Genomic DNA, 27,894 nt, shown 5'->3' with positions numbered 1-27,894 from the left:
TCACCCTTATTCCTGATACTTGTTGCATTTAAGTAAGTGCACTTTAGCCCATCCACATTTCTACTTTTATACCCTGTACTCTGCTTCTCCTTCATCAAAGCCTCTCTGCCTGTTACATCTGACTTTTTCCCATCCCCTTCTTCCTTTGACCTATCCCCCTGGTTCCCATCCCCCTCGCAAACTAGTTTAAACCTGCCCGAACCGCCCTACCAAACCTGCCTGCAAGGATATTGACCCCCCCCCCTAGGGTTCAGGTGTAACCTGTCTTCTATGTACAGGTCCCACCTTCCCCAAAAGAGATCCCAATGATCCAAAAATCTAAAACCTTCCCGCCTGCACCAACTTCTCAGCCACTCATTCATCTGCCATCTCCTCCTATCCCTACGTTCACTCCCACGTGGCACTGGCAGCAATCCCGAGATTGCTGCCCTTCAGGTCCTATTCTTTAGCCTTCTGCCTATCTCCCTAGGCTCACTTTTCAGGACCTCATCCCTCTTCCTACTTATGTCGTGGGTACGAGCATGAACCACGTCTTCTGGCTGTTCTCCCTCCTGCTCTATAATCCTGTGGACCCGATCAGAGACATCCCGGACACTGGCACCTAGGAGGTAACATACCATCTAGGATTAATGCTCACTGCCATAGAATCTTCTATCTGTTTCCCTGACTATCGAGTCCCCTATCACTACTGCATTCCTCTTCTCCTCCCTTCCCTTCCGTGCAGCAGGACCAGTCCCAGTGCCAGAGACCTGGCTGCTGCTGCTTGATCCCTACAGATCGTACCCCTCAACTGCTTCCAAAGCGAAAAACCCGTTACTGAGGGGAACAGCCTCCGGGCTCCTCTGCACTAGCTGCCTGTTTGTTTTCTTTTTTCCTTTTCTTTCCCCTGACAGTCACCCTTCTATCTACTTCCTGGACCCCAGACGTACCTGCTGTAAGGGTGGGGGTGACTGTCTCTTGATGCACAGTACCTACATAACTCTCTCTCCCTCCCTGATGCTTCGCAGTGTTTGAAGCTGCGTCTCCAGCTCATCTATCCTGAGCCGAAGTTCCTCCAGCCTCCAGCACTTACTGCAGAAGTGGTCACCGTGCACCACACAGGGTCCACTGGCTCCCACATCAAGCAGCTGCAGCACATCACCATGTCCTCCATCTGAACTGTTCTTTCCCCACCTAGTTTTATCCTACTTAAAAATTGATAAAGGTAAACCTTACCTTTACTTATCAGCTACTCTCCCGCCTCGCCCCTTTGAGCCAAAGCCCAAACTGTCTGCTTCCTCTGACTCCGCCGCCCGGTCCGACGCTGTCCGCTGGATTTCGTTGTCTTCTTTTTAACGTCACGCGCCTGCGTAGTTACTCCCCGCTATCACCGAACCGTTAGAAAAAAGATACTTATCTGTTAGGAACACCTCGTCTGCTTCCGCTCGCTCGCCTCTCGCTCCCAGAACACAGGGAACGTCGGAACTGGACAGCCACCCAGCACATCATCAGTGATATCTCACTTCAGCGTTATGTTCCGTTCCGGACCCAGATCCTTTCACGTGCTTCACAAGAGCCTCCTCTAATCTCCCGCCAATATCAACGACCGCAGATATATCCACACATTGCTCTAGCTTCCATGTTCGGTCTCATTCGGAACCTGACGTATCCCCTTAAGTACCATCTTCCGGCTCCTGAGAGCTCGGTTTGCAGCTCATCTTTGCGCTATAAGTAGATCTGTATGATTCCCCCATCCACAACACTGATACAGAGGCGTCAGGAATGAACTATGGGGCACTGACAAGAATTTTTAATTTATCCCTAGGCACGCGCGAGGAACTGCATGAATGGAGTAGAGTAAATGTTATATGCTTAACAGAGAAAGGCAGCAGAGATAAGACCAGTCTGTCGGTGTAAAGTCAGTGGAAGAAAAGCTAATGAAAAAGATCTGACGAAAATTATAAATCCACACTTGGAAAGGCAGGGATTAATCAGCAATAGTCAGTGTTCAGTCTCCCCAAATGCTCGGCTGTAACTTCTGTGTTCACTACAATCTTTCTTTTCCCTGCACTGATTCTGCTGCATCATAAAACGTTACGTCAGTTTGTCCCACTTTCCCAGTTCATCTCCTCCTGTCTCTCATCCACACCCCTCCTGAGCCCTATTTCGACGACTTGCCGATTATTGCACCGGAAATGTCAGTACATTTTACAGTATATCAGATATAACCTCTTACAAAGCTCCATTGTCACTTCTGCAATCAACGTTGTGCGGCTGCTATCCAGCACCCAGCCTCTCAGAGACGTGGAGATCTTCCTTCATTTCGAAAGACCAGGAGCCCGGATCGTCCATTTATCCTTCACCTTAAATTAGGTAACACCGTTGAAATTAACCAGAAATTGTTGCTGGGCTTCCGGACTTGTGGGGTCTAATGTTGAATTTACATTTGTTGGAGGTCATGAGTCATTCATTTGGAGACTGATCTGAAAAGAGATCACCAATCAGAAATAATTATTCTAAGTCTCTCACAGCAGATGAGTATTTCCATTATTTTCTGTTTCCTGTTCTTTTTTTGTGCCTGGCGTTGCAGACATTGATGGAAGTATTCGCTCTATCCTCTGCTGCCTCGGTATTTTAAACTAACACAAACGATATTTAATTCTCCTATGGAAAACTCGGTCTCGTGCTGGACTTCAATTATAGAGTTCACTTGTATTGTGCCGCGGGATAGCACCGCGCCCTCTTTTCAAGCGTGCAGTCACGCCCCAACTCCTTGAGTATGTTGAGAAGAGGACAGATAGATTTATGGGCACAAAATACAGCCGATGCTTGGGGATGGACCAGGAACGGAAGACTGAACATAGATTATCATCCGTCATTATTAAATGGCGGAGCAGGCTCGAAAGACCGAATAGCCAACTCCAGCTCCTATTTCTATGTTTCAAAGTTTATGTTTTGTGATCAGCGGGATAGACACATGAGGTAAATTACTTCTAAAACTGTTTACCCGTTTTAGAGATGTATAGTAGCTCAGCGGGAGAGCGCAGGCTTTGCATGGATGAGGCCCCCGGTTCAATCTGCGGCACCTGCACTCTGGTCCGTCAATTTTGAACAGAGAGTGGAAATTCCTGGAGAAATCTGACCAAATCTTTGAGTCATCTAGAACTGTAAAATGCGAAACTGCCGTTGCGCCGAGCCGCAGACGGATGGGAAGCTGATACTGACAGGGGTAAACCTCTCCAACATTTCCCTGGCCAACACCCAGATATGTGCCACTCTTATCGTATAGTTTCTTTCATACGTTTTCGGGAACAGGACAGAGATGCAAGGGGAGTAACTGCGCAGGCGCGTGAAGCCAGTCGGTAGCGCGCGAACAGATTAAAAAGAAGACCGCCATATCCAGCGGGCAGCGTCGGAGCGGGTAGGGGAGTGAGAGGGAGCAGAGTGTTTTGGGCTTTGGCTCAACAGGCTTCGGCGTAAAGAGGCAAGACGGGAGAGTAGCTGGGAGGTAAAGGTAAGGTTTTATAAATTTTTAAGTAGGATAAAACTAGGTAGGGGGAAAATTAGTTCAGATGGAGGACATGGTGATGTGCTGCAGCTGCCTGATGTGGGAGCTAGTGGACCTTGCCGTGGTCCACGATGACCACGTTTGCAGTAAGTGCTGGAGGCTGGAGGAACTGCGGCTCAGAATAGATGAGCTGGAGTTACAGCTTCAAACACCGCGAAGCATCACGGACGGAGAGTGTTATGTAGATAGGGTACATTGGGAGGCAGTCACCCCCCCCCCCCCCCTTAGAGCAGGTACTTCTGGGGTCCAGGAAGTAGATAGAAGCCTGACTGTCAGGGGAGAGAAAAGGAAAAATAAAACAAACAGGCAGATCGAGCAGACGACCCCGGAGGCTGTTCCACTCAATACCAGGTTTTCTGCTTCGGAAGCTGTTGTGGTGGATGACATGCAGGGATCAAGCAGCAGTAGCCAGGTCTCTGGCACTGGGACCGGTCCTGCTGCTCAGAAGAGACGGGAGTAGAAGAGGAAGGCATAGTGATCGGGGACTCGATAGTCAGGAAAAAAGGAGGTTCTGTGGCAGTGAGCATGAATCAAAGATGTTATGCTGCCTCCCAGGTGCCAGGACCCGGGATGTCACTGATCAGGTCCACACGATTCTTGAGCTGAATGGATAACAGCCAGAAGTCGTGGTTCATGTTCGTACCAATGACATAAGTAGGAAGAGAGTTGAGGTCCTGATAAGTGAGCCTAGGGAGATAGGCAGAAGGCTAAAGAATAGGACCTGAAGGGCAGCAATCTCGGGATTGCTGCCAGTGCCACGTGGGAGTGAAGGTAGGAATAGGAGGAGGTGGCAAATAAATGAGTGGCTGAGAAGTTGCTGCAGGCGGGAAGGTTTTAGATTTTTGGATCATTGAGTTCTCTTCTGGGGAAGGTGCGACCTTTACAGAGAAGACGGGTTACACCTGAGCCCGAGGAGGGTCAATATCCTTGCAGGCAGGTTTGGTAGGGTGGTTCGGGAGGGTTTAAACTAGTTTTCTAGGGGTTGGGAACCAGAGGGGTAGGTAAAAGGAAGAAGGGGATGGGAAAAAATCGGATGTAACAGGCAGAGAGGCTTTGATGAAGGAGAAGCAGAGTACAGGGTATAAAAGTAGAAAGGTGGATGGGCTAAAGTGTCAGGAATAAATCAATAAACTGAGAGCTTGGATAAATACATGGGAATACGATACTGTGGCTCTTACAGAGACTTTGCTGACACCAGGGCAGGAATAGATATTGAATATTCCTGGTTTTCAATTTTTTGTAAGGGATGGAGGGGAGAAGATGAGGATGGGTGGCAATACTTGTCAGGGACACTATTACAGCTGCAGAAAGGGTGGATAATATAGAAGGATCCTCTCTAGAGTCAATATGGGTGGAAGTTAGGAACAAGAAAGAAGCGGTTACTCTACTGGGAGTATTCTATATGCCCTCAGTAGCAGCAGGGATACCGAGGAGCAGTTTGGGAGGCAGATTTTGGAAATATGCAAAAATAATAGGATTGTTATCATGGGAGACTTGAACTTCCAAAATATTGATTGGCACCTGCTTAGTGCCAAAGGTTTATATGGGGCAGAGTTTGTTAAGTGTGTCCAGGACGGCTTCCTGTGACAGTATGTTGACAGGCCGACTAGATGGAATGCCATATTAGATCTAGTTTTAGGTAATTAACCAGGAGAGGTGACAGATCTCTCGGTGCTGAGCATTGGGGAAACAGTGACAACTGCTCCATAGCCTTTAGAATTGTCATGGAAAAGGATAGGAGCAAAGAGGATGGAAAGATATTTAATTGGGGAAAGGCGAATCATGAGGCTATTAGGCGGGAAATGGAGAGTGTAAATTTGGATGGCACTTTTGAAGGGAAATGTACTGTAGAGATGTGGTCGATGATCAGCGATCTCTTGCAGGATGTTAGGGATAAATTTGTCCGGGTGAGGCAGAGAAGGAATGGCAGGGTAAAGGAACCATGGGTGACAAGAGAGATGGTCAACTAGTTAGGAAGAAGGCAGCAGACATAAGGTGTAAGCAGCAAGGATCAGATAGGGCTCGTGAGGAATATAGAGTAACAAGGAAAGAACTTACGAAAGGGCTGAGGATAGCGAGAAGGGGACATGAAAAGGCTTTGGCAAGTAAGGTTAAGGAGAATCCCAAGGCTTTTTTCCCGTGCATGAAGAGCAGAAGGATGTATCGGGTAAAGGTGGGTCAGATTAAAGACAAAGGAGGATATCTGTGCCTGGAAGCTGTGGAAGTGGGTGAGGTGCTCAACGAATACTTCTCTTCAGTGTTCACCAAGGAGAGGGGTCTTGATGACGCTGAGGACAGTGTTAGTAAGGTTAATGTTCTAGAGCGTGGAGATATCAAGAGACAGGATGTGTTGGAGCTGTTAGAAAATATTAGGACAGATAAGTCCCTGGGGCCTGATGGAATATTCCCCAGGCTGCTTCTTGAGGCGTGGGAGGAGATTGCTGAACCGTTGGTTCGGATCTTTGAGTCCTCGTTGGCCACGGGGATGGTACCGGAGGATTGGAGGGTGGCGAATGTTGTCTCTTTATTCGAAAAAGGTAGTAATGATAGTCCAGGGAATTACAGACCGGTGAGCCCTACGTTTGTGGTGGGTAAGCTGTTAGAAAGGATTCTAAGGGATAGGATCTATGATCATGGATGATTAGGGACAGTCGGCATGGCTTTGTGAAGGGAAGATCTTGCCTCACAAGCCTGATATGGTTCTTTGAGGGGGTGACCGGGAAGTTTGATGAGGGTAGTGCAGTAGATGTGTTGTACATGGATTTTAGTAAGGGGTTTGACAAGGTTCCACATGGTAGTTTTCTTCAGAAGGTCAAGGGATGCAGGGAGGCTTGGCCATGTAGATTCAGAATTGGCTTGCCTGTAGAAAGCTGAGGGTTGTGGTGGAGGGAGTGCAGTCAGAGTGGAATTTAAAATAGAGGGATATGTGGGAGGAAGGGGTTAGATAGTCTTAGTCGTGGTTTGAAGGTCGGCACAACATGGTGGGCCGAAAGGCCTGTACTGTGCTGTATTGTTCTATGGTTCTATGGGTCGGGATTCGAAGAAATGACCTCCGAGAGAGAAAGTATCCCCGAGGATACTGAAGGGCTCTTTCTGCCGGAGTGATGTAACTACAGGCCTGTTATTGAACTGTCCCATGTGGGAGAATTTTTTTAAAAATCGCCGTTATTGGATCAGAAGCACCAGCATCAGCTCACTTATACAATACAGTGATTCACTGAGATATAGCTCTGATCCGGTGACCATAATGTGCAAAAAAATTATTCTCAAATCCTTTCTGTCGCACATGGCAACAGCAAATGCATGCATCTTCGATAGTTCTTGATACTACTCGGCGACAACTGAAGTTTGAAGGTAAAATCTGCGCATTAATCCAGTAAACAGTTATTAAGAAAAAAAAGGAGTGCTGTCATTTCCATTCCGCTGTTGCAAAGCGCTCGTGACAACAATCACAGGCACATCTTCTCTGTTACTTCATTTGGTACCATCCGCTACACGGGATCAAATATGTTCTCTACATCAATAGGAAAATCTCCTTTTATACGTATCATCATGCAATTTCCTGTTGTACGAAATATACTTAATTTCCTATAACACTTCAATAGCAAATTGTTTACCGCAGTATGGACACATTAACCGTTACCACATCAGACAGTTTTGAACAATGTTAGCTGCACATGCAACATAGTTTTGAATTTGCTGTATTCTGCATCACACTACAATCTCATTCGAAGCAGCTTACCTGTCTTCTCTAGAAGTACAGGGAATGCAGGAGAAATGAATGCTTAAATTTGACGCAGACTGCATACCACATTGCGACCAGTTAGTTTTACCCACAATCTACTCCACCGAAGACGCTCACTTTGCATCATGACGTCTCCATTAGTACAAGATTAAAATGAGGGATGCGGAATAAGTTTATAGCAAGATGAATGTAATTCTAGCTTTGAATGAAGATTTGGGGAGAACACGAATGCAGTGCCCACCACCACACATTGTACTGTCGAGTGTCCCACATTTGGAGCATAGCAGGCGTCAGCACGCCCGGAGTACAATGGACAAGGCTCAGCCCAGGAGAACAGCCTTGGTGATCACAGTCACTCTACTGCCAGGTAATTATCCTGGGCCCTGCGACATCCCTCTGCTCACCATCTGTCGCTACCGGGAACAAAGCGAATGGAGGTGGGAGAGAAACAGAGAAATTGTAACAGGGCCGCAGAAAAAGCGTGAATTCGGTAATTTTAAATATTCATTGCTGAAGTATTGGGAACGAGATATTCGACTGGGATAGACGGCAGAAAACACAGTGATAATAAGTAGATGAGGAGGAAGAGAGAAAGAAAGAAAGAAAGAAGCGCAAAGAGGAGTAAATGTGAAGAATGGAGTCAGCCACAAAAGAAACAAGGGAAGGATGCAGCAAGGGAAGCGCATGATTTGGGAAAGATCACAGAAAATGAAAATTATTTTACATGCGCACAGCACACTTCAATTAAAAGTCTTTTCATTTGATCATTTTCCGTGATTTGTAGAAGCTTTCCCAGTGTCGAAATATGGCCCCCGTTGCGAACTGCTATGAAGTAATATAGAGCATTGTTATTAATGTTATAAAATTCTCTGCTGTGTGAAGCTGTACTCGCATCTAAAAACGGGAAAATGTTGAAAACACCCGGAGAGTCAGGCAAGAACTCTGGAAAGAGAAACAGAGTTAACGCTTCAGATCGTAGATCCTTGATCAGAATGAGGAGAGAGAGAAAACAAGTTCGTTTACAGTTGTAGAGATTCTGGTAGAATCAAAGGACATTCCTCCGATTGGCTGAGACCAAACAAGTTAATGTGGCAATTAAAATTTACATGATTTTTTTTGCAAATTTTGTGGTTGGTCATGTTTAGCAGGACGCTGCATACCAATGTCAGAAGAAAAGTAAACTGACCCAAAATCACAAATCGAGGAGTGACCAGTTTGGTCCGTTCTAATAGAGTCAGAATAAAAGAGCGAGTTCCCTAAAGTTGGAGAGTTTGGCAATGAAAGTACGGAAGGCTGCGAACTATCCAGACGGAAGGTAAGATGCTGTTCCTCAGGCGCATATTGAGCCTCACGGTGATAGTGCAGGAGTCCACGGAGAGAAAAGTGCGAGTTGGAGTGGGAAGCGTAGTAAAGAAGCAAGCAGCTGGAAGACTGAACGCATGTCCTCCGCAAAGCTTGCACTGTTCTGCTGCGCTAAGTAAACACATTCCTTGCGTCTAATCATGCAGTCACGGAACCACGGGTATCTTACAGAATCCACACAGAGAAAATAATATCTCACCCGATTTATATCGAGCTACCCATCGGAATACAATTCAAGATCAGGCGAATACAAAGAATGGAGTAGACGGTAAATGCTTGGCAGTTGACAGAACAGGGAATCTTAACCTGATGCACAAGAAGGAAAACAAATTGTAAAGATAGGAAAAGGAGCGGCGTAGTCGACAGCAATAAAAAAAACGCAACATCCCCCTGGAACAGAGGGGCAGACCATGGCTTTGAATATGGCGAAGACCCGCCGGAGAGATTCACCAGGATATTAGCTGGGTTGGAGAGTTTTAATGATGAGTTGATGCTTGAAATGCTACGTTTGTTTTCCTTGGAGAGCAGGACGCTGAGGGGGGACTTGGCCTGGAGTATACAATGATATAGACAAAGCATGCAGTGCGAGACCTTTCCGCAAAAGGAGTTGCCAAGCTAGAGGCGGTAGGTTTAGTGGCAGGTTATGTTAGGAAAATAAGTTTCACGTAGAGTGATTGGAATCTCGGCCACGTTGCCTGACTGGGTGCTGAAGACACATCAAGCACGGTATTTAAGAAGGTTCTAGACGAGCGATTGATTTGCCGAGACACTGAAGCCTGCGGCCTAAGTGCTGTTAAAATGGATAATAATAGATGGGAAATTGATGTTCAGCGTTGATATGGTGGGCAGAAGAACTGTTTCTGTGCTCCTAAGTCTACCAACATCAACAGAAAGGACCTCTGCCGGAAATCTAACAGGAATAAAACAATAGTAAATGCTGGGAAAGGGAAACCCAGCAGTTGAGGCGGAATCTGTGGAAAAGTATCAGCCAATGTTTCGGATGTGCTGCCGCAGAACTGCAGTTCGTTTCAGGCATCCCAGGTCAACTATACCGAAATTACATCTTGATTGTAGCTGTTCTTCCAGCAACAGAAAATTGGGCCCTGATGCCAGCCTCACTTCCAGCCAGTCCCTGAACATAATTAGTATCTGAAGTTCCGAAGAACAGACTTCCTGATAGCAGATTCTGTCCCGACTGCATGAATCTCTCTGTATCGCTTTCGAGCCTAGGTGAGATCTCTACACAACTTACGGTCCAACGAATCTTTTCTGCCGTATTCAATCACAGCAATCACGCATTGTCCCTTCACGCAATTCACCAAAATAAATTGTAAATAGTTGAGGCCACCGCGCTATTTCGTGTGTCACAACATCCGTTCCATCTTTACAAGAAGCGACCCATTTATTTCCAGTCTCTGTTCCGTGTCAGCAAGACAACTTTCTCTTCATGACATCGGGTTACCTCCACAACACGCGATTTTCCATCCTGTGGTAACCTTTGATGCGATGAGCGTGTTCTGGAAATCCAGTTATAACACACCCCCAGTTCCGCTTCATGAACGGCAGAACGAACTCCAATAATTTCATCAAATAAGTCATTAATTTCACATAAGCACGTAGACGTGGCTCGATTATCTTGGAAGTTTCGAAGATTCCCGCTGTAACTTCAGATTTTAAGCCATCTAGCTTCTGGTCTCCCGCTTTCTGCTTCCTTCAATGTTTTGAATGATATATGTCTCCATTTTTACCGTTTCTTTAAGGTAAGGGGACTAGAACGGCTTTTATCTTCCCAGGACGGGAAGCTGAACACTGTAACAAGCCTGGAGAAGACTGAGGGTGCAGAGATAAAATGGGCCGCTCGCGAGAAGTGGCTATAATGTGATACAACTTCATATAAAGAGTGAACCCTGAAGCCAGAGAATAACATCAGTGCCGAAGAAGCTGTGGAGGCAGGACGCGGGACGCCATGGCTCAATTGTAAACGACAGAAAACAAGACCTGTCTAACATTTAAATAATTGGTACATAGCTTGTAAATCACACTTATCCCTCTGAGGTAAAATAAAAATGTCATGAGAAACAACAAGTTGATGGAGGAACTCAGTAGATCAGGCAGCAACCATAGAGAAAAGCAGACGGTCAATGTTTTGGGTCAGGGCCCTTCTTCAGGACTAAAGATAGGAAAAGGAGAAGCCCCATAAAGCGTGGGGGGGGGGGGGGACACAGCAGTGAGAGGTGGACAAAAGAGGCGAGGGGTTGGCGTAAAATGGTAATTGGTAGATGCAGGTAAGAGATAGTAATAGGCAGATGCGGAGGAGGAGGGGAGAGCAGATACATGGGGGCATGGGTCAAAGGTACCGAGGCAGCCGGCATAGGTGAGGGGAAGAGAGAAAGTGGAGAGAGAACAAATGCGGAGGAGAAAAAGAGAGAGAGAGACTTGGAAAGGGAAGAAAAGAAGAGAAGGTGGTGGGGGTGGGGTTAGTTTACTTAAAGTGGGAGAATTCAATGTTCATCCTGTTAGCCTGTAAAGTCCCAAGGCGGAAAATGAGGTGCTGTTCCTCCAGTTTGCATTTCGACTTCTCCCGCCAGTGGAGGAGGCTGAGAACTGACAAATCAGAGATGGAGTGGGAGGGAGAGTTGAAGTGACTGGAAATGGGGAGATGCACATCGCGGTTACGGAAATGTCATGAACGCGATTGATTCCATTTAGTTTGCTTGAACTGTGATGTTTGATGTGGTTTAAAATAGAACGGAGAAATTAACCACAATAACGCATCACAATCTCATTCAGTGGGTCCACTAAGTCGCCATGGGCAGCGATTTCCTGACATTCCCATTTTCAACAGTTAAGTGTAACACCAGAATTAACAAATGTCAGAGTGGGATTGGGAAGGACTACATCTGTGGAATCGCTTCCAAAGTCGCGGGGCACGTCGACCAGGAAATACATCACCATTTACTCCAAATCATAGCTTGTCATAACCAAAAGTCTGAAATGTTTCAAACTGGAAGCCGGCTGTCGTTTCCTCAGTAAATGGACTTCCAATATTTGCTGATATTTTCTTAATGCCTAGGTTCGATGGACACGGAAAGACAGTTTACTGTATAGAATATGTAAAGAACACGAATATTGTTAATAATAATATTATCCGATTAAATAAACTGCATTCTGAAGACAACCCCCATCATATGAAGGGGTCTGCAATAAATAAGAGTATTCACGGTACAGGGATCGACAAAGAACAACCCAGGTGATTGCGCAATGAAGTTGCAGGGCTGCAGCTACCTGAAGGTTAATGATCAAGAAAGACTGAACGGTGTCGGATCTTTCTGTTTTGGAAAGGTGTCTTGATAAGGCGCATTAATTGACAGAGTAGTTTCGTCCAGTAGGTTTGAATCCACTGCCTTCAGTGCTGAAGCACAACAAGACGGAGCCATTCTGATTGTAAAATTAAACCAGACATTTTCTCTCTCCCTACTTGTGAACATGTGAAAACCCGACAATCGTCGCTTGGGGATTGGAAGAATGTTTCTGTTCCTTTTCCTTGGAAAATTAATGGCGACGTTCTGCTTATAAAGGAAATCAGCCTCATGGAAGGCTTATTCAGAAAGTCAGGAGGCATGGAATCAAGGGAAACTTGGCTGTATGGATTCAGAATTGTCTCGCCCATAGAAGACAGAGGGTGGTGGTAGATGGAGCGTATTTTGCCTGGAGGTCGGTGACCAGTGGTGTTCCACAGGAATCTGTCTGGGACCCTTGCTCTTCATGATTTTTATAAATGATGTGGAAGGGTGTTAGTAAGTTTGCTGATGATACAAAGGTTGGTGGTGTAGGGCATAGTGTAGAAAGTTACTGTAGATTACAACAGGAGATTCATAGGATGCAAAGTTAGGCTGAGAAGTGGCAGATGGAGTTCAACCTAGAAAGCTGTGAAGTGATACACTCCAGGAGATCGAATTTAAAGGCAGAATCCAGGTTAATGGCAGGACTCTTAGCAGAGTGGACGAACAGAGGGATCTTGTGTGGCGGCACGGTAGCATAGCGGTAAGCGCGACGCTATTACAGCGCCAGCGATCGGGGTTCGATTCCCGTCGCTGTCTGTAAGGAGGTTGTACGTTCTCCCGTGTCTGCGTGGGTTTCCTCCGGGTGCTCCGGTTCCCTCCCACATTCTAAAGACGTACGGGTAGGTTAATATGGGTTTAAAATGGGTGGCGCGGTCTCGTTGGGCCGGAAGGGCCTGTTACCGCACTGTAAATAAAAAGTAAAAAATTCTTGGGGTCCACGTCCATAGGTCCCTCAAGGTTGCTGCGCAGGTCGATAGGGTCACTGAGAAGGTGTATGGAGTGTTGGCCTTCATGACTCGGGGTATTGAGTTCAAGAGCCGCGAGGTGATGTTGCGGCTCTGCAGAACTCTGGTTAGACCACACTTAGAATATTGTGTTCAGTTCTGGTCGCCTCATTATAGGAACAATGTGGAACCTTAGAGAGGGTGAAGATGATATTTACCAGGGTGTTGCCTGGACTGGAGAGCATGTCTTATGAGGATAGGCTGAGCGAGCTAGGGCTTTTCTCTTTGGAGAAAAGGAGGATGAGATGTGACTTGATAGGTGCGCAAGATGATGAGGCATAGATGGAATGGACAGTCAGAGAATTTTCCCAGGGCGACAATGGCTAACACGAAGGGACATAATTTTAAGGTGATTGGAGAAAGGTATAAGGGTGATGTCAGGGGTAAGTTTTCGCACAGAGAGTGGTGGGGGCGGATACATTCGGGACATTTAAGATACTCTTAGATAGACACATGAATGATAGAGAAATGGTGGGCTATTTGGGAGGGAAGGGTTAGATAGATCTTAGAGCAGGATAAAATGTCGGCACAAAATTGTGGGCCGAAGGGCCTGTACTGTTCTTCAGTGTTCCATGTTCTATGTTCTAAATAAATCCTATAGAATGAATTGAAAACATAATCGAAATCTTATTAACCGCGGCATGTTTCAAACCTTGATTCAATTTCAGTGTAAGGATATGAATCATGACATACATCAGCGCCGGATCGAAAGCGAGCCATTGTTCTTGAATGACTGACGGAACTGGAAAGAGATGTGGAGACTGCACTCATTTGGGCCGAATATTCTGTCTGTGGTTCGAAGAGGGACCAGCTGATACGACGTATTATCTTCTCTCCTGAAACAAAACATAACTCAGGGATGGCATCATATTCCAAGTGAGCATAGCGTTTCACGTCATTCTGCAATCGTGGTGCATCGCCCGCTCAGCATATAGAGCAGACGCTGAAAGTCAGGATCGTTTTCGCATGAGAAAAGAATTGCCTCCCCCCCACCCCACCCCGTAACTTTCAGTTGCGTTGAGGTCGGCAAGTTTGTTTACTGCAAAAAGGCTTTAGTCAACTATTAAAAAAACATGGAGGTACTTCGCCTAATTCACTGCTCCAGATTCCATATTAAACCTAATTGATCAGAAAGTGAGAGCTTGAAAGGGAAAGCTCCTGGTTATCAAGGACCTGCCAATACAGATTTCAAATACTTTTGCGAAACTAGTTGCAAATGTATAAAGATTTCGAAATATTTAATTGAAAACTCAACGAACTGTCATCGAATAACCGTTTTATTTACAGTGCTGCCAATTTAGTGTAAATAGATACTTGACTCCATTCTTGAGCTCTTCCCTGAATTTCCTCTGTGTCAGTCCATAGATACACGTGTTTGTGTAGGAACTGAGCAACTGCAACATAAACCTCGGTGTGCTGAAATATTTGTCTGCGTAGGTATAGTTCTCCGTTTGCCAGATTAAGGAGTGTATTACATAGGGCATCCACAGTGAAATGAAATTCGCTGAAAGGGCGAACAACAAAATCATTGACTTTCTCCGGCTCTCCACCTCTGTATCCTTCTGATTGTCACTGTTGTTCCGGAGTCCCCGGCGGACTTTATTTGCCGCTATTATATGTCTGACCGTCTGACCGGTAATAACGGAGTCATGATACTGTCAAATATCTCGTAGGCTCTCCACGCGGATGATGCACGGTATTCAGCTGAGGGGACGCAGCGCCGTGAATCCACAGCAACGTAAAATGGAGTAGACGGCACAGCTCTCCACAACTACTGACATTATCACCACAGTTGCTATTCTCTCTGTGCAATATTGTTTCTGCAGCTTTTGACAGCAGGCGGCGACAGTGACAGCGACCGTCAACCAAACGGAACAATCCGTGGTCGCGAGCCGCAGGGAAAGTCCCAAATCAGAAAACAAATAAATATAATTAATTTGCTCCGCTGTGACAACAAGGGCAACAACCATCAGGTCTGCTGCCACCATGGCCACCAAGTAGCGAGTGATGCATTTGGAGAGACCACATTTTCCACGGGACAGGACTACAATCGCCGTTAAATTAACTGAAAGAAATGAGAGAATGCAATGTTAATTCCAGGTGAGCCCAGATTTGTCAGTGTTACTTTACAGTCATGGTCATGGTAATATTCCATATCGTGGTAATGCCGCAGTCTCCACCAAGGTACCGGACCATCTGTGCTGACCCCCAGATAGGATGAGGATGGCCGATCGGACTGACACCCTTGCAGCATATTGCAGTTTCACGGCCGGAATTCAACCGACAAGAAGAAGGACTGGACCCCGGGATTTGTTTTAATGAGATCAGGGCCTATCCGTACAGTTCTGTCAAGTCGTGAACAGAGGGCCAGACATATGTACATCTGCCGCAAAGCTGAGGGCATCCAGAGCAGAACCTATCCTTCAACTCTTGCCGTGGAGTTGCAGGAACGGCACATGCAGCGCGGTGATATAATTTCACTTTACTTGAGGTAATTACACTGCATTTCAGATGGATGCATTTTCAAATGAAATTATTTGATACGGTGTATCTTTTATACATCTTGAAGATGTTACACCTGATCAGGAGAAATATTTCGAGATGACGGAGAAAGCTTTCAGGTCCATCACTCGTGCGGGCGGGCACCGCGCAGGAGAACAGGAAGCGCTGCTAGTTCAGACTTGATCAATGGAGCAATTGTGGAATAAACATTCAAAGAAACTGTGTAATAGATTGAAAGCAACGCTTAACCGTTAAACTCAACATAATGTGTAATCATTTGGATGTATGTTAAAAGTAGAAAACAAGAAAAAGAAACATCCAATGAGCTGGAAGAATAATGCATGGGACACAAATTATACTCCTCCCGTCAAGGAAATTGAGCCAAGCTCACACTGAAATAGACAGAGAATCAGTAGTGGAGAAACAACTGAAGACCCTGTAGACTATTCTTGTTTGGAGAAACACAAATAAATAAGAATCAGAGAGAACTATTTCTGAGTAAATCACTTTTGATTGTTCCGACTGTGTTTATCAACTCTCATTGAGAACTCATGTGACCAGGTTATGCATGATGAATGAATAATCAATGGCACTTACCAAGATACCACTTCCGAAACTCCAAAACTATCGGTATTTCCGGATATGTTAACATTGGAAGATGGACGGGAGTTCAACAAGTGTGATGAAGGGACATAAGCGTTTATTTTATCTGTCTCTCTGAGGGGCACAGTGCGCCCCTTATGTTCTGAACTCGGGTCATTGCTGTTCATTGGATGCTTAAACGGCATAGACATCCGTGGAGAGAGTATCACTGTGTTTCTCTCACTTTAGGAAAAATAATTATTACTTAATAAGTATGTTTTAATTAAATTTTAAATTTATTTACAGCGTGGTAACAGGCCCTTCCGGCCCAACAAGTCCGCGCAACCATTTTAAAACCCAAATTAACCTATCCGTACGTCTTTGGAATGTGGGGGGAAACCGGAGCACCCGGAGGAAACCCACGCAGACACGAGAGAACGTACAAACTCCTTACAGACAGCGACGGGAATCGAACCCCGATCGCTGGCGCTGTAATAGCATTGCGCTAACCGCTAAGCTACCGTTTAATTATTTTAGATATTAGACAGACTATTTGAAAAAAAAAATCTGCTCAAATAGTTAATCAATTCATTCTGCAAATTTGCTGAAAATTTCCTTCCTACTTCCGTAAAGAACTAAACAACTAAAGTGAGATCAATGACATTTTAAAAACTAAAAAACAGAGTATCTTCCATTGTAACATTTTTCTGACTGAAATAATGCAACAGGCTGAGGAAATGGGTAGCAACACACCGTTATTCCACGTACGACAAGTGAAATATGAAAAACGGCGTCATTCAAATAGCAGTCAGATTCAGTACAATCCCAAACGCTGCAAGTACAGGATAGTAACTGCCACCGGTGTAAAAAATCATTGCTGGATATCCCCGTTTTCCGTGTGAAGTAGAGATCAGTCGTACAGAACGTTCCAAGTGCCCACATACACTGATTCAAGGAGTTCTTGAAAGCAGAAGGAATGCCCATTAAGCCAATCAGTGCCCTCCTCAGTCACATTATCTGCGAGCCACTGATCAAACTCTCATGAGGAAATATCTTTATTCATTCTGTCACTGCGTAATATATTTAACTCTTCAAGCAATCTACTTTTATGTCTTTGGACAGATTTTTAGAGAAGACCATTGTGATTATATTCTGTGTCACGATGTTTGAACCGTTTAAGCAAAAGTTTTTCTTTTGTATGGTTCTAATGCTATCTCCTTTAATTTCCAAACGGCTATAATCTTGGTGGTGTCACATGGAATTGTTGGATGAATTATCTTTAATGTTGCAAGTGTATTGAGAGATAAGCCTACCTAGGAGGGGTTTGTTTCACCACTGGAGGCGGCGTTAGTGTTGGAAGCGACACCCACGGGCGGATGAGCCATAAAAAAACAGAGGCTGGCTGTATCGCGTATGTCTCATGATATCAACAAGTCCAAACCGATCTGAGAATCGCCTGCGATGCACCGCACCAACAACTAGTTCTCAGGAAGCTGGCAGAAAGTTATACACCGTACGTTGCAGGACAGAAATAGTTCATTCAGCTTGGAAACATCGGTCTTTTCCCACTGAATGCCTTGGCCAACCTTCAATGCATCCATGAGCATTAATATAGTCTGTTCTTTTTGAAATATTATGTTTGACTGCACTTCTTTCATCAATATTTCATAGGTTCGTATTCTATTGTTAATTCTGCCACGTAATTTTCTGTCCGGCATACTTTCCAGTAACAACGTGCCCTCACGTCGACGAATTAAGACCAACAACCTGCGAGGATATTTGTTTTTCCTCTTTTGTTCGATTGTGAAACATTTTTTTCATGACTTTATAGCGTAAGCGAGCTACGTGTTCAAAATATTGTCACTCTCAGACAAACCAAACGCAAGCACCAATTGATGATGAATTTTGACTGCGCTGCATACCTCGTTTACACTCTCCGTGCAGCTATTTCGTTAATTCTCTGTGTGACTGTCCATCGTAGACGACGGTTTGTCACCGAAGAATTGACTTGCCAGATCTCGGCCCGTTTATCCAAACATTTCCGTCTCATTTTGCAATTCATTGCGGAACCAAAATGTATTAGAACCATAGAACCATAGAACCATATAGCACAAAACAGGCCCTTCGGCCCACCGTGTCGTGCCGTCCATCAGACCACTCTCACACTACCTAACCCCTTCCTCCCGCATATCCTTCTATCTCATATTCCTCCATGTGCCTATCCAACAATCTCTTGAACCTGTTCAATGTATCTGCCTCCACCACCACCCCAGGCAGTGCATTCCATGCACCAACCACTCTCTGGGTGAAAAACCTCCCTCTGACATCTCCCCTGAACCTCCCACCCATAACCTTAAAGCCATGACCTCTCGTCTTCAGCATTGGTGCCCTGGGAAGGAGGCGCTGACTGTCTACTCTATCTCTTCCTCTCAATATTTTATATACCTCTATCATGTCTCCTCTCATCCTCCTCCTTTCCAGTGAATAAAGCCCTAGCACCTTAAGCCTCTCCTCATATTCAATACCCTCCAATCCAGGCAGCATCCTGGTAAATCTCCTCTGCACCCTCTCCAATGCCTCCACATCCTTCCTATAATGAGGCGACCAGAACTGAACACAGTACTCTAAATGTGGCCTAACTAGAGTTTTGCAAAGCTGCATCATAACCTCGTGGCTCTTAAACTCAATCCCGCGATTTATGAAAGCCAACATCCCATTGGCCTTCTTAACTGCTCTTTCCACCTGTGAGGCAACTTTCAATGAACTGTGAATATGAACCCCCAGATCCCTCTGCTCCTCCACACTGCCAAGTACCTTGCCGTTTACCCTGTACTCTGCCCTGGAGTTGTCCTTCCAAAGTGTACCACCTCACACTTCTCCGGATTGAACGCCATCTGCCACTTGTCAGCCCAGCTCTGCATCCTATCTTTATCCCTCTGTAAGCTCCGACAGCCCTCCACACTATCCACAACACCGCCTATCTTAGTGTCAACCGCAAACTTACTAACCTAGCCCTCCACCCCCTCATCTAAGTCATCTATAAATATCACAAAACGTAGAGGTCCCAGAAGCGATCCCTGCAGGACAGCACTAGTCACTGCCTTCCAATCCGAGGGCACTCCTTCCACCACAACCCTCTGCTTTCTACATGAAAGCCAATTCCTAATCCACACAGCCAAGCTTCCTTGGATCCCTCGGCCTCTGACCTTCTGAAGAAGCCTACCATGAGGAACCTTATCAAATGCCTTACTAAAATCCATGTAAACCACATCCACCACACTGCCCTCATCAATCTTCCTGGTCACCTCCTCAAAGAACTCTATCAGGCTTGTGAGGCAAGATCTTCCCTTCACAAAGCCATGCTGGCTGTCCCTAATCAGTCCATGATTCTCTAGGTGTTCATAAATCTTATCCCTTAGAATCCTTTCTAACAGCTTACCCACCGCAGACGTGAGACTCACCGGTCTATAATTCCCTGGCCTATCCCTATATATATTTATACTAAAATGCATTTTATTTTGGTTTTACATATTAAAATATACTTCACTTCTACTTTATGGCCTTCGGTTGTCATTTCCATGAGCTCGTCAGGCACCGTTTTCCACATCCATGGATTAATAAGCACTGATCAGCATCTGCGTTCTACGTTCTATCCTGCAATCAGTCCTGGACATACTGGATATCTCAGCATTGACATCACGCTTTCACCGGTCATCCTTTAAGAATGGGAAAGGATAAGCAATACTGGGGAATAATGAAATGCAGAAATTGAATCAAACACATCAAACACCATGGAAATGTTGTTTCTAAGTGTTCCGGAGAATCTTTGCGCCTCTGTTTGAACGATACTTTATTTTGCATATATTTAAACCGGTGTGAATAAATATTTTCTGTTAATTCCGAACGTTGTTTGTGGGTTTCCCCTCCGTTATTTTTATTGTCAACCGTGGCCTCTTTTGCCTGTTTGATTAACGCGGCTGCTCTTGGCAACCGAATGACCCCTAACAGGCATCTAAATGATTTCCAACCAGCAAAGTTTAACTCCAGCATCTACTCTGACACAGTCTGTGACTCAGTAATGCCTTTAATATCGGAGAGATTCCCATTCAAACTCTGTTTCTAGTTCCCCAAATATATCCATAGTTTTTCGAAGCCCACCTCTCGCGGTATCTTTGAACTGACGCATGTTAATGTTTCCTACTTTGACTGCATGATTTTACTTTTCATTTTTTATCCATGTCTCCGAAGCATGATTTTAATCCGATGACAAAATATAATCCAGAATAGAGCATGGGGAACCCCGTAACTGTATCGCCCACCAAACACATCATCGCTGATATCTCATTTCAGCGTTATGTTCCGCTGAGGACCCGATCCTTTCTCATTCTTCTCCTTTAATCGGCTCCTTTAATCTTCCGGGCGAAGTGGATCGCCCTAGATTTTTCCACACATTCCTCTATCTTCCATGTTCTGTCTCCTTCTAAGTCTGGTTCTATGCCTCTGAACACCACCTTCAGGCTCCTGGGAACACGGCTTTCGCTCACCGTTGGGCTAGAAGCAGAAGTGATGATCCCTTCATCCACATGGTTGATAGTCAGGGAGAATAATTTGGGGGCTCTGACAAAGGTTTCGCACTCACCGCAAGGCACCCGTGAGGTACGGGATTAATGGAAGATAGTCAGTGTGATAGCTTGAACAAAAACGGCAGGAGCGATAAGGCAGGTAAAGACAGGTCTGTCAGTATCAAATCAGTGAAAGGAAGCCAGTGAAAAAAAACTTGCGGAGACGATAATTCCGTATTTGGAATGGCAGGGATTAATCACTGATTGGCAGGATGGTTCAGTTTCCCCAACTCTCAGCTGCAGCTTCTCAGTGTTAATCACAATCTCTCCTCTCTCCGAACTGGTTCTTCTGCTTCACCAAACTTTACTTCAGTTGGTTCCACATTCTAAGATTATCTCCTCCTGTCTCTCCTCCACTCCAACCCCTACCCCGTATCAGTGACTTTACCTCCAATTTCACTCAATGCCTCAACATTCAACTGCGTCTTCCAACCCGATCGTAAGCAGCAAACAGGTGTAGTAATATTCAATGAGTGGGTAAAGATCTGATAAATGGTGATTAATGTGGAACAAAAAAATTGAAGGAAAATTAAATCAATTATTTGATCTAAATGGACAGAGATTGCAGGGCACTGAGGTACAAATGGAACTGGATGTCTTTGTGCACGATTCGGAAAAAGCTTGCATGTAATTAGCAAGTAATTGGGTAAGCAAACAACGATCGGTACGAGAATTGAACACACAGATCCAGATTCTGTGCTTCAGTTATGTGGAGGCCTGGTAATGTGATATGTGGAACATTATTTAAAGGAATTTAAAGGCTTTTTAAAAGAATGTTGTTAATGGGTGGAAGCGTTTCAGAGAATATTTGCAGAGGAAAACCAAGAGTTGCCGGGGTTCTTGATGGGGAAATGTTCGTTAGGCAAGTATTGCTTTCGCTGAGGTTTAGAGGAGTGAGATGGGGAGTTCGAAAGATGTAACGTCCCGAGGGGTCTTACCATTGTGGGGAGGATGATAGTATTGAACGTCGAAGTGTACAGCACAGGATCAGTCCCTTCGGCCCACGATGTCTGTGCCCACCATGATTTTAAATGAAACCAAGCCCATATCCCTCAAATCTTGTCATGTTCAAATGTCTGCCTAAATGCCTCTTAAACGTCACTGTCGTAGCCATTTCCACCAGCACACCTGGCAGCGCCTTCCAGTCACCTACCACTTTCGTTGGAAAAAACTTGCCCTGTACATCTTCTTTAAACTTTACCCCTCTCTCCTTAAAGCCATGTCCTCTGCTATTTGACATTTCCAAGATGAGAAAAAATTATGTTGCTTCTGATACTTCATAAACGTCCAATAGATCAGCACGATTTCATTAAATGGTTGAACAAGCTCGAGGAATTAGTGACGCGAATACAGAATTAAGGTTACAATCAGATTAGATTACAGTGGTAACACCGGCCAGAGGGGCGGAATGGCCTACTCCTGCCCTTAATTGGTATATTCTCAGTTAACACTTCCAGCTGAGTGCAGGTCTCTGCGGGAATTCCAACCAAAACAACAGACCAGCTGCCTTGCGCCGAGTAACTCCCCTCCCCGACCCATCAGTGTGGAGCCACGTCCGGGACTCACTCATCAGATTCGTCTCCATCAAACCACCCAGCCCTTATTCAACAGCACTTTCTGGACCTCCGGCCTTCTCACTTCATACGTCGATATTCGTGTCGCACAACACCATCTTTTTTAAGACGATTTATCTGCTTTAAAGCAATGTTCAAGTCAGTGCCTCGGTTTCCGTCGTGACACACGACTGAAATGAAGAAAAAAACACTCAGGTTCAGTAGTTCAGTCCTTTTGCTTCTTGTACTGTCAGTAATTTAGTCACAAAATCATAGTGTCATACATCACGGAAATAGGGCCTTCTGCCCAACTCGTCCATGTCGACCACGGTGCCTGTTTGAGATGGTCCCATTTGCCCGTGTTGGGCCCTATACTTATAAATCTTTCCTATACGTGTACCTGTTTAAATGATTTTTAAACGTTGTAATTCATTCACTTCTCCCTCTTTCTTAGTTTACTTGGAGGCGATTGTTTTGCTGTGCCAGAGAGATTGTATTTGAGTCGTGTCATGACACGACTTGGTCGTGTCATATACCCAGTGGTCAAGATAATGTTGGACCTCCTCGGCGTCATTGTTGACCCATTATTTACGCGGATTCCTTGATATATCTTCCAAGATCATTCCTAATCATCACCCCAGTGTGATGTCTCTTTTACCTCCTGATTTAACCATCCACTGAGCTCGATGTCTACCGTATGTCTATCAATTCAGCATTGCTAAATTTTGTATTGCGATTCAACAGCATAAGTAATACCCCAGTACTTAAAAGATTGTGATTTGCCTCCCAAGAGCCAATATATCAATTGACTGTTATTGTGAGGCAAAGGATCATTTTTCTTTGATTAGAAAACGGTTTTTTACTCTATATTCCCGTGATATATTTTAATGTGTGTTCTAACTTTTTACTTGACGAATCAATTTTAATTTTTTTTCTCGGAACACATTTTTCCGAATAATTACTCTACAAAATTCTGAGAGGCGAAGTTGAGGTTCCAACATATCAGCCGTGACCTTATTGATTGATGGAGCGGGCTCAAGGGCCCGAGTGGTCGACCCCTTCTCCATCTTCATACGTTCGAGTATTTAAGGTGCCCTTTCATCATGCCCCTGCAGAATTCCAGTGAGACATGGCTTTCCTTCACCTAAATCCTTTTGCAATCAAGGCCAACATATCGTTTGTCTTTATACTTTCTCGCTGAACCAAATGCCACGTTCCTGTGTTTTGAATACAAGGCACCGAGCTTCTTCAGAACACCAACACTTTTCAATTGCTCACTATTGGAAATAAATAACGACTCCTAAAGTGGCCAAAGTGTATTCCACGTTGCATACTGGCACCCAGTTTTGTATTATCATTAGACCGCTGAACATTTGACGTGAAAACCCCACCCACACTGCGCCTCTGATTCGAGACACTGACACAGATTATGCAAAGCCGAGTCGCAGCACCGATCCCTGGTAACGGCGATCGAACCCAAGAATAGCCCATTTATTCCCGTTTTGGGCGGGTGTCTCTGTGCAGAATCGCTAAGTGCTTTCAATTGTTAAATGGAAGGTTGGTGGTTTGGTCCAACCAGTGACGCTGTGCGTATCATTTTCAGTTAGATAACTCTGCACTCTCCGGAGTCGGGCGTTCACCGCTGGTTTAGTTTCAAAAACATACTTCATTCATCCCAACATCCACGTAGAGGAGATACGCGCAATTAGCACATACATGTCTTGATGTTAATTTTGCCGTCAAACCAGTGCAATCATTATAAAATACTGATGTCACTCATGTTTTCTCTTGAATCAATACACCCGGGAAGTGTTGTGCGACAGTAACACAGGGCCCAGCCCCTCAGTGACCGGTGGCGGCAGGTCGCTCCCTCAATAAACCAGCTCTGCTTGTTATTTCAAAAGACGGGGACCCCCGAAGTTTCACTTCTTCATTCGCCTGATTAGTGGTCAGCCAAATGAAATGTTTACTGCAATTCTCCCAACACTTTTCTTTTTATTATTTTGTTGAAAGATGGTGATCAGCGTCATGCCGATGGGAATATGTTTCATCCGCCCCTGCTTCAGTATTTCAAACCAAAAGAAACTGCATTTAAATCACAACCCAAACGTAGTCTTCAGCTTGGCTTCCAAATATATCGGTCAATAGTGTGTGTGTGTGTGTGTGTGTGTGCGTGCGTGTGTGCGTGCGTGTACGTCTGTTTGTCTGTGTATATGTGTGTGTTTTTCTGCTGTTTGTGTGCTTTCTGTGTCTGTTCGTACGTCTGCATTCCACGAAATACCACAACCTCATCATTTCACTCGCGCAATCTCCCCACCATTCAACCACTGAATATATTAAGAGGGCGCCACATTGATTTCTGGAGACAAGGGGCGGCACAAGTATGGATCGCAACAGAAAACTAAACTTAGATACGCCGCTATGATAGTAATGACTGGCGAAGCAGTGTCAAGGAGCTGAATGATCTTCTACAACTCGTATTTTCTATGTTTTAATGTCAATGTTTTGTGATCAGCGGGACAGCAGAACGAGGTAACATACATATAAAGCTGCTGCCTTGTGTCACGGTAGAAGCACGAGTGGGTGCTTTGCATGTATGATCAACTCCCCCGCCCCCGTTCACCCCTGCATCTCCACTCTAATGACCCGGAATTTTCAACAATTATGGTAATTCCGTCGACAAATCCCACCAGACCGATGAAAAGATTCGGACTGTAAATTCCAAACCCCATGTCGTTCCGAGTCCCGAAGAGCTGGAAAAAAATTACATCTGACCAGGTTAAATTTCCAGCAATACTTACCGCGCCGAACTCCCACACATGCGCCGCGTTTTATGTATTTTTTGAACTATTGATTTTCGAGATCGTGACCATATTGGCAGGGACAGCGGGTAAAGAGAAATATCCGCCGGTGAGAGAAACTACCAGCAAGGTCGACCAACGGTCGCTCTTTACTTCACTGAAGCGCCGGACCTGGGCAGTGGATATGATCAGCAACTGCCGGCCTGATCCTGAACCGTCCCACATGACAGAGTTAAAACCTCCGCCCTTTCTGTCACATGAAGCGACAGCATCAGCATCCAATTGCAAAGCGCAGGCACTTGGATATCCAGACAATATGTTCACTAAAATTGCTCTCACCTGCCCTCTGCTGACCCCGCAACAACAAACGCAAGCGTATTCAATTATCCCTGACACCACGTATTCGCCATGGAGTTTGAAGATGAAGTCTGTTCAATCAATCCATGAAACAAACAGTTTGCAGGAGAAGCAAAACCTGACCTCCCTTCTGCTGTTCCTGCGTTCTGGTGACAGCGAATTCTGGCACTTTTTCTGTGTCATTTTCCTTGGTACTAATGACATGTCCAGTCGAAGGACTCGATTTCTGAATAGTACCAGGGACAGCCACACACAAAATGGCAAAATACCATTCTTTTATACACATGATCAAACAACTTCCTTTCTCATAAAATATACTCGTTGTCGCATGACATCAATCCAGCAGGTCATTTGCAACATTCATGACATATTATCCGTTCCACGCCGGAGGTTTCTGGAAAAAATGTTAGCGGGTGTCGAACAGGTAGGGGCAGAGTGTTTAAAAAGCCGTGTGTTTTCCGTAAGCTTTTCTCTTACAGGATCGCCCCGGGAGACGTTGGAGCAGTGTGTCTCTAACAGGTAGGGACGGAGTGTTGATTGGTTGATGAGAGGGAGTGAGTACTTGAAATAATTGGCAGGGACAAATATAAGGAGGTGTAACTGAAGAAGGGCGGCTAGTGTGTCAGTGGCTCAGAGAAGGAGTGGAGTTTTGAGACTTTGGCTCGAGAGGCTTCGGTGAGCAGAGGCTGAGGACGAGCTTGCTCCCAGTGAGGTAAGGCCGGGAAGTTCCTTTAATTAATTTAATTAACTTATGAGTGGGTAATGAAGGCAGCAGTTAGGGCAGTCATGTGCTCCGTATGCAGTATGTGGAAAGTCAGGGACAGCACGCTTGTCCCTGATGACTACACCTGTAAAAGGTGCATCCAGCTGCAGCTCCTGGCACCCGATTTAGGGAACTGGAACTGGAGCTGGTGCTGGATGAACTTCGGAGCATTCGTGAGTCAGAGGCAGAAATATTCAGGAGTTTCAGGGAGATAGTCACCCCTAAAGGTCATGAGGCAGGTAGCTGGGTGACTGTCAGGAAAGGGAAGCGGTATAGACAGACAGAGCAGAGCACCCCTGTGGCCGTTCCCATCAACAATAAGTGTACCGTTTTGGATACTGCTGGTGGGGACAACCTACCAGGGGCAAGTTGTAGTGGTTCCGTCTCTGGCATCGCGACTGGATCCTCAGCTTAGAAAGGAAGGACGAAATAGAAGAGAGCAGTAGTGATAGGGGATTCGATAGTTAGGGGGACAGATAGGAGGTTCTGTGGGAGATCAAGAATCCCGGATGATCTGTTGCCTCCCTGGTGCCAGGGTCCACGATATCTCGGACTGAGATCTCGATAATATCAGGGGGGAGGGTGAGCAGCCAGATGTCGTGGTCCATGTAGGGACCAATGACGTGGAAAGGAAGGAGGAGGAGGTCCTGCAAAGAGACTTTAGAGAATTAGGTGCAATGTTGAAGGACAGGACCTCCAAGGTTGCAATCTCAGGATTGCTACCCGTGTTACGTGCTAGTGAGGCTAGAAACAGGAGGATCATGCATTAGAACACGTACTGATTAGAGACAAAGGTGGGAAACTGTGCCTGGAAGCTCTGGAAGTGGGTGAGGTTCTCAATGAATACTTCTCCCGTATTCACCAAGAAGAGGGGTCTTGATGACACTGAGAACAGTGTGGGTAAGGGTAATGTTCTAGAACAGGTAGATATCAAGAGAGAGGATGTGTTGGAGCTGTTAGAAAATATTAGGACTGATAAGTCCCTGGGGCCTGATAGAATATTCCCCAGACTGCTTCACGAGGTGAGGGAGGAGACTGTGGAACCGTTGGTTAGGATCTTTGAGTCCTTGGTGTCCACGGGGATGGTACTGGAGGACTGGAGGGTGGCAAATGTTGTCCACTAATTCAAAAAAAGGTATTAAGGATAGTCCAGGAAATTATAGATCAGTGAGCTTTACGTCTGTGGTGGGTAAGCAGTTGGAAAGGATTCTAAGAGATAGGATCTATGAGCATTTAGAGAGTCATGGACTGATTAGGGACCGCCAGCATGGCTTTATGAAGGGAAGATCTTGCCTCACAAGCCTGATCGGGTTCTTTGAGGAGGTGACCAGGAAGATTGATGAGGGTAGTGCACTAGATGTGGTCTACATGGATTTTAGTAAGGCGTTTGACAAGGTTCCACATGGTAGGTGTCTTCAGAAGGACAGAGGGCAAGGGATCCAGGGATGCTTTGCCGTGTGGATTCATAATTGGCTTGCCTGTAGAAAGCAGAGGGTTGTGGTGGAGGGAGTGTATTCAGATTGGAGGGCTTTGACTAGTGGTGTCCCACAATGATCGGTTATGGGATGTCTTCTTTTCGTGATATTTATTAATGACATGAATGTAAGGGTGGGTTATCAAGTTTGAAGACGACACAAAGGTTGGTGGTGTTGTGGAGACTGTGGACGACTGTCGAAGGTAACAGAGGGATGTTGATAGGGTGCAGAGCTGGG

The 27,894-nt window shown here is 45.4% G+C and overlaps 1 non-coding gene across 1 annotated transcript; it reads right to left on the bottom strand.

Moving 5' to 3' along the window:
- Positions 1 to 7,505: 7,505 nt before the first annotated feature.
- LOC127581903 (U1 spliceosomal RNA) lies at positions 7,506 to 7,667 on the bottom strand. The gene has a single exon (XR_007958029.1). It is a non-coding gene; the product is annotated as a U1 spliceosomal RNA (small nuclear RNA).
- Between the last annotated feature and the right edge of the window lie 20,227 nt (positions 7,668 to 27,894).

This window comes from Pristis pectinata, chromosome 22 (assembly GCF_009764475.1).
Source record: "Pristis pectinata isolate sPriPec2 chromosome 22, sPriPec2.1.pri, whole genome shotgun sequence".
In the NCBI taxonomy this organism is placed as follows: domain Eukaryota; kingdom Metazoa; phylum Chordata; class Chondrichthyes; order Rhinopristiformes; family Pristidae; genus Pristis; species Pristis pectinata.
The sequence above is the reverse complement of the archived record's forward strand: the minus strand, read 5'-3'. Positions and strand labels throughout refer to the sequence as shown.